Raw genomic sequence first — 12327 nt, 5'->3', positions numbered from 1 at the left:
AAAAGCAAGGATGAGACTTCATCTCACGTACTTTGGACGTGTTATTGGGGGGGACCAACCCCTGGAGAAGAACATCATGCTTGGTAAAATAGAGGATCAGCGAAAAAGAGGAAGACCCTCAAGGAGATGGGTTGACACAGTGGCTGCTACAATGGGCTCAATCACAGGAATGATTGTGAGGATGGCACAGGACTGGGCGGTGTTTCGTTCTGTTGGGCGTGGGGATTCTATGAGTCAGAATCGATTCGATGGTACCTAACAACAACAATAACATAGCAAACAGTGTGATTGCCTAGCAAAGGGCCTTTTTCTACTTTTTCCTTTCAGGTAAAAAAAAAAAAAAAATGAGCCCATTTAGAGGTGCTGTCAATCTCTCCATTGTGTGTCTCAGGATTAAATTCTGGTCCGTCTGAGCTTGCCAGTGATTCTTCTGGAGGGGGCAGGTGATCCAGATCTTTCCAATGGGATGTAATGGGAGGTCAGCTGGAGAGAGCTTCTGGGGAAGATTTCCTTGCTCCTAAAAGAAAGCTTACAGGAAAATCCGTCATTATTTTTTGGCTGGGCATGATATTTGGAGCTGTGGGAGCCACCTTGCATCCAAGAAAGGAGTCAAAGACATGGCCATCATGGTGATAATGGTAGGGCAGAGATCTGGAAAGAATCTGCATCTGTCAGTACCATTGATATGCTAAATCAACCAACCTTGAGCCACGCCACCCCCAGAATTTCTTGTTACGTGAATAATAAATTTTCCTTATTTTTTAGTTTGGTGGCTATAAATTGGTGGCTTTGGTGCCCAGAATTTTGCTGGAGACTGACACTCAATTTCCATATCCAGTTAAAAGCCATTCCAGAGATTAGAACAATAGTTTATATCCAAGCATTTAGAGAATGGAGTGGTAAACATTAGGAGCTACTTTGGATATTCTAAGACCTAGTGTGTCAATCTAAACTTATTTTTTGAAAGGATTACTGGATTATATGTCATTGAAAGCCATGGACATCAAATATTTGATTTCAGCAAACATCTAATAAATTGCCTATAGTACCATAATGGATTGAATTGTCCCCCCCCTCCCCCCAATATGTGCCAACTTGGTTAGGCCATGTGTGATTGTCCTCCATTTTGTAATTTTCCTATGTGTTATAAATCATAATCTCTGCCTAAGAGGATTAGGGTAGGATTGTAATACCCTTGCTCAGGCCACATCTCTGATCCAATGTAAAGGGATTTTTCCTGTGGTGTGGCCTGTACCACCTTTTACCTCTCAAGAGATGACAGGGAAGCAAGCAGAGAGTTGGGGACCTCATACCACCATGAAAGCAGTGTTGGGAGCAGAACACGCCCTTTGGACCCGGGGTCCCTGGGTAGAGAAGCTCCTAGTCTGGGGGAAGATTGATGAGAAGGCTGGCAGAGAGAAAGAAAGGCTTTCCCTGGAACTAATGCCCTGAAGTTGGATTTCTAGCCTACTAGACTGTAAGAAAATAAATTCCTATCTGTTAAAGCCATCTGTTCGTGGTATTTCTCTTATAGCAGCACTAGATGGCTAAGACAAGTGGTTTGGTCAACAAGATGGGAAAATATTGGGTAGAAGATGCAGATGTTAAGCAAAGATAAGATGTTAGAGGAAGACAAGACTGATCGGCAGGTGCTGGCATTTTGTTCTCTGACGGAGAACAAGTAGGTGATGATACAGGCAAGCTATCAGCATGGAGGAGGTTGGCAAGTGTCTAATACAAATAGTGGGGCATACTCAAGGGTAGACAGTGTCCTGGGTTCAGGTACAGATGATAATTGAAAGCCAAAGCAGGCAAGAGTTGTCACCACAGAAAAATTGATCACATTTATTGCATTGGGGTTTTGTGGGAAAATTCCTGTACAAAGATTTGGAGGAAGTGAATAAAGGGACCCCATGTTTAAATATTAAAAATAAACAAATGAACAAAACAAAAACCATGAAGAGCTCCAATCACAGGATAATAGGGGTAAAAAGTAGCTCAATGAGACAGTAATTTGACAATGGGGAACAAGACAGAAGACCAATTGTTAGACCTTGGACCAAGGCCAGTTCTATACTGGGAGGTAACATGACCTGATGCTGAGTTGTAGAGTCGTTGCTCAATACCTTCACATTCCTAGAATTGTTCCTAGACGTATGGAGAAGACAAGACCATAGATGGAAGTCAAGTGGCCTCAGCTATAGAGAGAGTAGGGATGCAAAGAGACTCAGGAAGTGCCTTACCAACCATTACTGATAAAATCAACGAGTCCATATCAGCCGAGAAGTTTGTCCATGACTCGGATTTATTAAAATATTTTTATTATGAACTTGAGTGAAAACAAAGAGGATACAGAAATCAAATTTGTGGAAGACACAATGTTGGGAAAAACAGCTAATACATTAGACTCAGAAATCATAAAGTTGAATGCAGTTGAATTAAATCTGCAACTGATTAGCTGCTTCTAATGGGACTTTTACAACTTCACAATAAAATACCTATGAATACATAAAAAAATCTTGAAAACACCCAATACCATATATTTGGACCATATACTAAGACTGGCCCATTGTTAGAAGCTTGGAGGAATTTCCATGGGTTTCATTTTTTCAAGGCCAAGAGAAAGTTATTAAAGGAGATAACTGGTAAAGCCCATATGCTCTGAGACAGATGAGCTGACCTGTTTGAAAGGGTTTGTCTTTCCTCTGCTTTCTGGCTCTGGATCAAAAGCCCAAGATTAATTCTAACCACAAACAGACCACTGCAAATCTTTTGCTTTGTGTGTGTTTATGACTTAGAGTTATCATATTTTATCTTTTCTGTATTATTGTTGTTGGCCGTCGAGTTGATTCTAACTCATAGTGGTCCTTTAGGACAGAGTAGAACTGCCCCACAGGGTTTCCTAGGCTGAAATCTTTACAGAAGCAGACTGCCACATCTTTCTCACCTGGAGCAGCTAGGGGGTTCAAACCACCAACCTTCTGGTTAGCGGCTGAATGCTTTAACCGTTGCATCACAAAGGCTTTTTATCTTTTCTATATAATGAGCCAATTTTCTCCACATCATCTACCAAACAAATCATCTTTTCCCCACTAAGTTTTGATGCTACCACTATGATAGATCAACATCCAGGGATCTCTTTCTGGACTCTCTTCTGTTCTGTAGTTTTATTCGTCCCTGTGCCACTACTGAGTTTATCACTTTTTTTTTTTTAATTACTTTGGTTTTGTAATATGTCTTAATATATGGTAGGGGAACCCCTTACAGGCTCTATTTGTTCTTCATTTTTTCTGGAATGTTGACCTATCTTTCATGGTCCTTTAATTTTTCATGTAAGTTTGACAGATCTTCCCTTTTCCCTAGATCCTATTATGAATTTGATGGGAATTATATAAAATCCTAGGTTAGCTTGGAGCAGGGCTTCAAACCTGTTCCTTCTGGTTTGAACTCCTGTTGAGCATTTGCATTTCTAACAATTTCCTAGGAACTTATACTTAAAAATCCCCTGGGGATGTTGTTAAAATGTAGCTTCTGATTCAATATATCTGGAGTGGACATGCAAATTCTCAAAAGGGATTGGAACTGGAATGAACCAGTTCGAAGCTCTGGTTTGTAGGGAATCAGAATCTTTACTATGGTAAGGTGTCCACCCCACCATGAGCACACTTAATCTCTCTATTTTTTCTTTAAGTGCTTCATTCAATACATTATTACGCAAAGTGTGGTCCGTGTACCTGCAGCATGGTTATGACCTGGAAGTTTTTTAAATGCAGACTCAGGCTTTGCCTTACAACTACTGAATCAGCATCTGCTTTTTGAACAAGATCCCAAGGTGATTTGTATGAACTGGTTTAGTAGAATTTTAAAGATTTCTCCAAGAGGTTTTATATATCGCTGTTAGGGTAATTCCTAGGTGTTCAGACCCTTTGTTGAACCCTATTAACCAGTTAAGCAGTTGTGGTCTAGTCGATTCCAACTCTTGAACTCAATTAAATAATCCTAGATATTTTTTCTGTAAAATCTGTTGTGAGTTTCTATGTGAGTGTTCATATCATCCGTAGATAATGACAGCTGAATCTCTTGACTCTCTTCCCTCCAATCTCTATACCTCTTTCTTTTTCTTGATTTATTTTATTATGCAAGACTTCCAATTTCATATGGAAAGGAAGGGTAAGAAAGGACATTTTTGTCTAGTTCTCAGACTTAAATAAAATGCTTCTAATATTTCTTCAATAAATATTAAATTTGCTTCTGAGTTTTAGTGGATAGCCTTATCAGGTTAAGGAAATTTTTCTCTAGTTTTCTAAACACCTTTTTCGAAAGTTCACAAGTGGCCTGAAACATTATTTTGTGCATATGTAAGAGAAAAGAATGTAATTTTTATCCTTTCTAGTCCATTAACATGAGCAATTACATTCCTATCATTTCTGACTTTGAGCTATCCTTACATTCTGTTAATATATTCATATTGATCATGACTTTAAAAAATGCTATTTATCAGGAAATATAGAATAAATCATGCAGTTTTATTTTAATTAAATTTGGGGCATAAAAGTGCAACTTAATTTTGCTGAAAAAGTGTTTTATTCTCATTCTTTGGCTCTTTAATCAAAGAACATGATACAAGATACAAACACAAAACTTATAGAGATAAATTACTCTTTTTTGTGACTGTCATGGATTGAATTATGTCCCCCCAAAAATATATGTATCAATTTGGTTAGGTCATGATTCCCAGTATTGTGTGGTTGTCCTCCATTTTGCGATTGTAATATTATGTTGAGAGAATTAGGGTGGGATTGTAACACCTCCCATACCCAGATCTCCTCCCTGATCCAATGTAAAGGGAGTTTCCCTGGGGTGTGGCCTGTACCACCTTTTATCTCTTGAGAGATAAAAGGAAAGATTAGCAAGCAGAGAGTTGAGGACCTCATACCACCAAGAAAGAAGCGCTGGGAGCAGAGCGCATCTTTTAGACCTGGGGTTCCTGTTCAGAGAAACTCTTAGTGCAGGGGAAGGTTGACAAGAAAGACCTTCCTCCAGAGCCCACAGAGAGAGAGAAGCCATCCACGGGAGCTGACACCCTGAATTTGGACTTTTAGCCTACTTTACTGTGAGAAAAGAAACTTCTCTCTGTTACAGCCATCCACTTGTATTTCTGTTATAGCAGCACTAGATGACTAAGACAGAATTTGGTACCAAGAGAGTGGGGTGCTGCTCCAACAGATACCTAAAATGTGGAAGCTGTTTTGAAACTGTGAATGGATAGAGAAGCACAGTAGCAGAGAACCTGCAGTGGCAGAGAAGTGGCAGCAGCAGACAACCAATAGCAGCAAAACCAGGAGACCAGCGCGAAACAGCGCTGGAGCCTACCCACGGTGTGAGAGAGCTGAGTGCCTATGTGTAGGAGGCTTCCTGGCAGAGTTGGGTACCTCTAGGCACTTATCGGAGCTGTGGAGCTTTGGAACACTTGTCCCAGCAGGGCAGATATGGGTGTGAGGCCCAAGGAGCCAAAAGGCCAAGAAACCAGGAAACTGAAGCCGAAGAGACAACACAAGAAGCCAAGCTGCCTCCGTCTCAAAAGGTATGGCCATGACCTCAGGGGTTTCAAAGAGTTGAGCCATGGCCTCTGGTGTCTCTAAGAGTCAGTTGTCACTCAGATGGAAAAGGAGAATGGTGCGCCGAAAGCCAAGGGAGCAGAGTTACTGTTCCAGTGAGCCTGGAAGGCAGAGCTGAAGCCCAGGGCCGACCAGCCTCCACTCAGAATCCGGAGAGTGTGGCCAATACCTAGAGGCTGGAGGGCAGGGTTATTGTGCCAGTTGTCTCAGATAATGAAGGATTATTTTCAAAGCTTTGAGGGCTAATGCAATGTGTTCTGTTGACTTGCTTGGTGCCTGTTACGCCTTCTTTTCCTTCAGTTTCTCCCATTTGTAATGGAGATGGCTAGCTTGTGCCTCTTCTGCCATTGTACCATTGGAAGCAGGTAACTTGTTTTCTAGATTTCACAGACAAAGAGGAATTTTTGGGTTTTGGACTTGAAATTAAGACTTTTGCTATGATATGATGGGGTGAATATGTTTTGCTTCTTGCAAGGATGTGATTTTTGGGGGGCCAAAGGGTGGAATATCATGGATTGAATTATGTCCCCCCAAAAATATGTGTATCAACTTGGTTAGGCCATGATTCCCAGTATTCTGTGATTGTCCCCGATTTTGTGATTGTAATTTTATGTTAAGAGGATTAAGGTGGGATTGTAACACCACCCTTACTCAGGTCACCTCCCTGATCCAATATAAAGGGAGTTTCCCTGGGTTGTGGCCTGTACTACCTTTTATCTCTTAAGAGATACCACCAAGATAGAAGCCGCGGGAGCATAGCACAGTCCTTTAGACCTGGGGTTTCTGCACAGAGAAGCTCTTAGTCCAGGGGAAGATTGACAAGAGACACCTTCCTCCAGAGCCCACAGAAAGAGAAATCCTTCCCCTGGAGCTGACACCCTGAATTTGGACTTTTAGCCTACTTTGAGAAAATGTATTTCTCTATGTTAAAACCATCCACTTGTGGTATTTCTGTTATAGCAGCACTAGATGATTAAGAGAGGGACCTAAATAAATATTTGCAGTAGAAGAATGAATACAATTGTTGCCTTTTTCCCATGGGTTTCTGATTCAATAACTTAGATAAAATTTAAAACTGGCAGAGATCAATGTCTTCAGTCATCCCTCACATGCAGCTATTTCCATGGTATGACATGGCAGTTACCTTTGCTCTTTGTACCAAAAAATGATGCTCTAATTTCACAGTCAGGTAGAAAAAACTCAAGTGTCCATCAACAGATGAATAAATAAATGAAATGTGATGTATACATACAATGGAATATTATTCAGTTGTAAAGAGAAATGAAGTTCAGATACATGCTACAGCATAAATGAACCTTGAAAACATTATGCTAAATGAAATAAGCCAGACACAAAGGACAAATATTTTATGATCCCACTTATATGAAATATCTGAATGAGGCAAATGCATAGAAACAGAAAGTAGATGATTGGTGTTGGGGTACTGGGGATTGGGTGGTGGGGAATTATTGCTTAGTGGGTACAGATCTTCTGTTTGGGGTGATGGAAATGTTTTGGAACTAAGTAGTGGTGATGGTTGCACAATATTGTGAATATAATTAATGCCACTCAATTGTATACACTAAAATGGCTAATTTTATGTTATATATATTTTACCACAATTAAATTAAAAAAAGATGATGCTCTTAGCTTCAATTACCATCTCTGTATAGATGTGGTAGAGAAGACTCAGGCATAACTATCTGATGTACTTGTCCTTCAAGGTCTTTTCTCTGCAGCTAAAAATTGTGGTTAGTAAAGCCCTAGTGCAGATTTCAGTTACACTTGGACTTTCTGGACCCTCCACTTCAAAAGCAATTCATTATTGATGTGCAACTGCCAGGCTAGGCTTGTTGGCTTTCTCCATGAAAAGCAGCTGTGCAGGGTCCTTGGAAGTCAGGCATCTGTGAGCTCTTCTCCTCTGTTGGCTTATTATGACAGTGCTGCTTCTTTATTCACAGTGTGTGTGTTTGCTTCAGCAGCAGTTACTAATCTTGCAAGAATCCAGTGAAAGCTCTTTATAGAAAACGGAAAAAAAAAAAGCAGCACATTATTTTCAGAAGTTCAGGATTTCCTGAAGCTTATCCATGATCTGGGGCCCCTGGGTGGCACAAACGGTTAAGTGCTTGGCTACTGACCAAAAGGTTGGCAGTTTGAATTCACCGAAATGTGCCTCTGAAGAGAGGCCTGGGAATCTACTTAAGAAAGATCACAGCCATTGAAAAACCTATACCGCGTAGTTCTACTCTGACACACATGGGATCACCATGAGTCAGAAGTAGCTTTTTTTTAATGCATAGGCTGAGTGGGGTTCCATGGGCTGTAGGTTAAAACCCCTAAGATAGAGCCAGGAAAGAAGGCTAGAAACGTGACATTATGGTTGGCTCTCACTTTTAGCAGAGTCACTCAAAGGCTATGCTCGTTTTCTTGAGAGTTCTAGTTTTTAGGAGAATACTTTAGGTAAAGTACTCAAAAGCACTTAGCCAGGGTGTTAGTGTTTGTGTTCTGGGTAGGGATTGAGTGCACAGTTGCCCAAGATCTCATTAGGACTTCAGTTCCTTTAAGGAATTATGCCAATAGCCAAAAATATCACAAGCTTCTGGAGAGTGGTCATCACGAAGTACTCCAGGAAGACTGGGTGAAGACCGTGGATGACACTCAGAGCCTTCCTGGGACTGAGCTTTGATTCCAGTACCAGCTTCCTGTTCATTTGTGCATCCTGTGCTGTAGCCATATTCACTCACTCATACAAAAAAACCAAACCAAACCCACCGCCATTGAGTCGATTCTGACTCATAGCAACCCTACAGGACAGAGTAGAACTGCCCCATAGAGTTTCCAAGGAGCACCTGGTAGGTTTGAACGGCCGACCTCTTGGGTAGCAGCCATAGCACTTAACCACTAGGGTTTCCCACTCACTCATATATATCATTTATTTAGCAAATATTTAATTGAGATCACATTGAACTCAACTGGTCCAACCAACCTGGGTCCAGTGATGGGGAATTTCCATCTCCTCATTTGCCAGGGAGTATACAATGAATAAAAAATTCCTTTGGGATAAAAATGAAGAGAAAGAAATAATATTATTCTTATTTAGCTACCACAGCACGAGTCTTCTTTCAGAGGGTAGACAAGTACTGTGGTAGAGCTGTTTGTTGTAGTTGCTGTCAAGTCAATTCCAGCTCACAGCAACCCCATGTCTGCAGAGTAGAACTGCTCCATAGGATTTTCAAGACTGTGAACTTCTGGAAGCAGATCACCAGGCCTGTCTTCCAAGGTGCCTCTAGGTGGGTTCAAACCTCCAACCTTTCAGCAAGTAGTGGAGCACTTAACCCTTTGTGCCACCCAGGGAGTACAGTAGTACAAAACGAAAGTAGGAAGAAAGGCCTGTAATTCATATTTTACATCTGACATGTGTTGTGGTAGGAGGAATAAAATAACAATTATACTATGATTACACACCTAATCCAAATCTTAGATTTGAGGTATTGAGTGCTTCAAAAGTTTTAAATGAAATTAAAAAAATAGACAAATGGAGAAATTTATATTTTGGGAAAAATAATAGAAGTGCTAAAACACATGCCCTCAGTTAGATTTTAATAAATCAATTTACACTTTAATCAAATCCATTTGTACTTTCAAAGATCTGAAATAATTAAAACCATTTAGTAGGACATGCTACTATTTATAACATAACATAACATAAAACAACATAACATAACATAACATAACATAACATAACATAACATAACATAACATAACATAACATAACATAACATAACATAACATAACATAACATAACATAACATAACATAACATAACATAACATAACATAACATAACATAACATAACATAACACAATGATTTATGCTTCTAATTAACTTCAGAACATTTCCTCACTTTATTTAGACTCCGAAGGCTTTCCCCACCCTGGATCCAGAGTAAAAGCACTACTAAAAACCACCACTATGCTAGTTACATAATAGAAAATTCCAGTAAGTTGCAAATTTGATCCTCACTTTGCTTTTGTTTTGTTTTTTAATTAAAATCAATTATAATTTTTGAATCGAGATTAAGTTTTTTTTTTTTTTCCATTTTGGAAGGGTATTTAGTAATGGCTTTTTCAGGGCCAAAGTACAAAGGAATTTGGGAAAGGATTGGACTTTTTCTCATTCACTGGAACCTTCAAGAATCTAAAACAAATATAGACTCAATTATGCTATTAATTGCTATTAGTTACCAAAATGTAACATTACTTATGCTAAATTTCTGCAGCCATGGAAAGCCCTGAAATAGGTTTTTTAGAAGAAAAAAAGTGTAGGCTAGAAATGATTCCATATTTATGCCTATTCCTGAGACAGATGATCCAACTGAATGCGGAAATTATTGAACAATATCATTAATCTCACATGCAAGCAAGATTTTCTGAAGATCATTCAAAAACAGCTACAGCAATATATCAACAGGGAACTGCCAGAAATTCAGGCCGGATTCAGAGAGGACGTGGAACCAGGGATATCATTGCTGATATCAAATGGATCCTGGCTGAAAGCAGAGAATACCTGAAGGATGTTTTCCTATATTTTATTGACTATGCAAAGGCATTCGACTGTGTGGATAACAAATTATGGGTAAGGCTAGAAAGAATGGAAATTCCAGAATTTAATTGTGCTCCTGAGGAACCTGTACATAGATCAAGAGGCAGTTGTTCAGACAGAACAAGGGGATACTGATTGGTTTAAAGTCAGGAAAGGTGTGCGTCAGGGTTGTATCCTTTCAGCATACCTATTCAGTCTTTATGCTGAGCAAATAATCTGAGAAGCTGGCCTATATGAAGAAGAATGGGACGCCAGAATTGGAAGAAGACTTATTAACAACCTGCGTTATGCAGATGATACAAGCTTGCTGTCTGAAAGTGAAGAGAACTTGAAGCACTTACTGATGAAGATCAAAGTCATCAGTATGGATTGCACCTCAACATAAAGAAAACAAAAATCCTCAAAACTGGACCAATAAGCCACGTCATGAATAAACGGAGAAAAGATTGAAGTTGTCAAGGATTTCGTTTTACTTGGATTCACAATCAACACCCATGGAAGCAGCAGTCAAGAAATCAAAAAACACATTGCATTGGGCAAACGTGCTGCAAAGGACCTCTTTAAAGTGTTGAAAAGCAAAGATGTCATCTTGAAGACTAAGGTGCACCTGACTCAAGCCATGGTATTTTCAATCACATCATATGCATATGAAAGCTGGACAATGAATCAGGAAGACCAAAGAAGAATTGACGCCTTTGAATTGTGGTGTTGGCGAAGAATATTAAATATACCATGGACTGCCAAAAGAAAGAATTTATCTGTCTTGGAAGAAGCATAACCAGAATGCTCCTTAGAAGCAAAGATACATACTTTGGACATGTTTTCAGGAGGGATCAGTCCCTGGAGAAGGACATCATGCTTGGTAAAGTACAGGGTCAGCGGAAAAGAGGAAGACACTTAAAAAGATGGATTGACACAGTGGCTACAACAATGGGCTCAAGCATAACAATAATTGTGAGGATGGCGCAGCACTGGGCAGCGTTTGATTCTGTGGTGCATAGGGTCGCTATGAATTGGAACCAACTCAATAGCACCTAACAACGACAACAACAGAAATGATTTATATGACATATTCTCCTAGACCTGCACTTTCCAGTACTGTAGTCACTAACCATATGTAGCTATTGAGTGCTTGAAATGTGAGGGGTCAGAATTGAGATGTACTGTTGTTAACACACTCAACTGCTAACCGGAAGATTGGTGGTTTCAGATATACCCAGATGTGCCTTAGAAGAAAGACCTGGTGATCTACTACTGAAAAATCCACCACTGAAAACCTTGTGGAACACAGTTCTATTCTGACATACATGGGGTCACCATGAGACAGAATCTGCTCAACAGCAGCTGTTTTTTTGTGTTCTCATAATTAAGTGGAAAATACACACCAGATACTAAAGACTGAGTATGAAGAAAAGAAAGTATTTCCTTAATAATTTTTAAATAGATAACATACTGAAATAATAATATTTTTGATATATTGGATTAAATAAAATGTATTACTAACTTCACCTGTTTCTTTCTACTTTTTAAACTGTGGCTGCTAGAACATTTATAATGCCATATGTGGCTCCCATAATATTTCTACGAGAGTGCTGTCCTGGGCATTAAATAAATCACTCAAGTTGAGGGCTTATTCAAGTTTTAATAGAGTGGCCTTCATGCCAGGGAGATAGCAGATGTTAGCTAATTTACTGGAAGGACAGCAATTTAAACTCAAAGTGATTTAAAGAAAGAGAAGGCTTCCTGGGGCGTGCTCAGAACAGTGGAGAGCATTTTTTTTTACTGTGTTTTTTTAAAACTTTCAATGATAAATTACCAGTTTGGGGTGACACTTTTCATGTCCACTTCAAAGACAGCCCTCAGTTCTTCAGAAGAAAAGACAAGTACAGCAAATCCTGAGTTGAAATAGAAAGGGTCAGATCAAGTTAAACAGGAGGAAGAGCAGAAGAAATGAAGACTTAAGGGCATTCACCAATGGCTGGCATCCATACAAAGAATGTCCCCATTTATATTAACACAGTGTAGCAAATATTATCTCTCAGATCACGTCAACCTGAGATAGAGCAAGGTGAAAATAATAACATAATAATTAAAAGAAAAAACATTAT

The 12327-nt window shown here is 39.5% G+C and overlaps 1 protein-coding gene and 1 long non-coding RNA gene across 11 annotated transcripts in view; one reads left to right on the top strand and one right to left on the bottom strand.

Moving 5' to 3' along the window:
* Nucleotides 1-12327, top strand: part of EEA1 (early endosome antigen 1) — a 345249-nt gene that overhangs the window by 89586 nt on the left and 243336 nt on the right. The gene's annotated exons all lie outside the window — the stretch shown is intronic.
* The window catches only part of LOC126075880 (uncharacterized), a 91132-nt gene continuing 86045 nt past the window's right edge, over nt 7241-12327 (bottom strand). The window contains exon 7 of the long non-coding RNA XR_007517310.1: nt 7241-7634. This is a non-coding gene — a long non-coding RNA (uncharacterized LOC126075880). The remainder of the gene's footprint in view (nt 7635-12327) is intronic.

This window comes from Elephas maximus, chromosome 4, assembly GCF_024166365.1.
Source record: "Elephas maximus indicus isolate mEleMax1 chromosome 4, mEleMax1 primary haplotype, whole genome shotgun sequence".
In the NCBI taxonomy this organism is placed as follows: domain Eukaryota; kingdom Metazoa; phylum Chordata; class Mammalia; order Proboscidea; family Elephantidae; genus Elephas; species Elephas maximus.
Note: the sequence above shows the minus strand (reverse complement) of the source record. Positions and strands in the feature narration are given on the sequence as shown.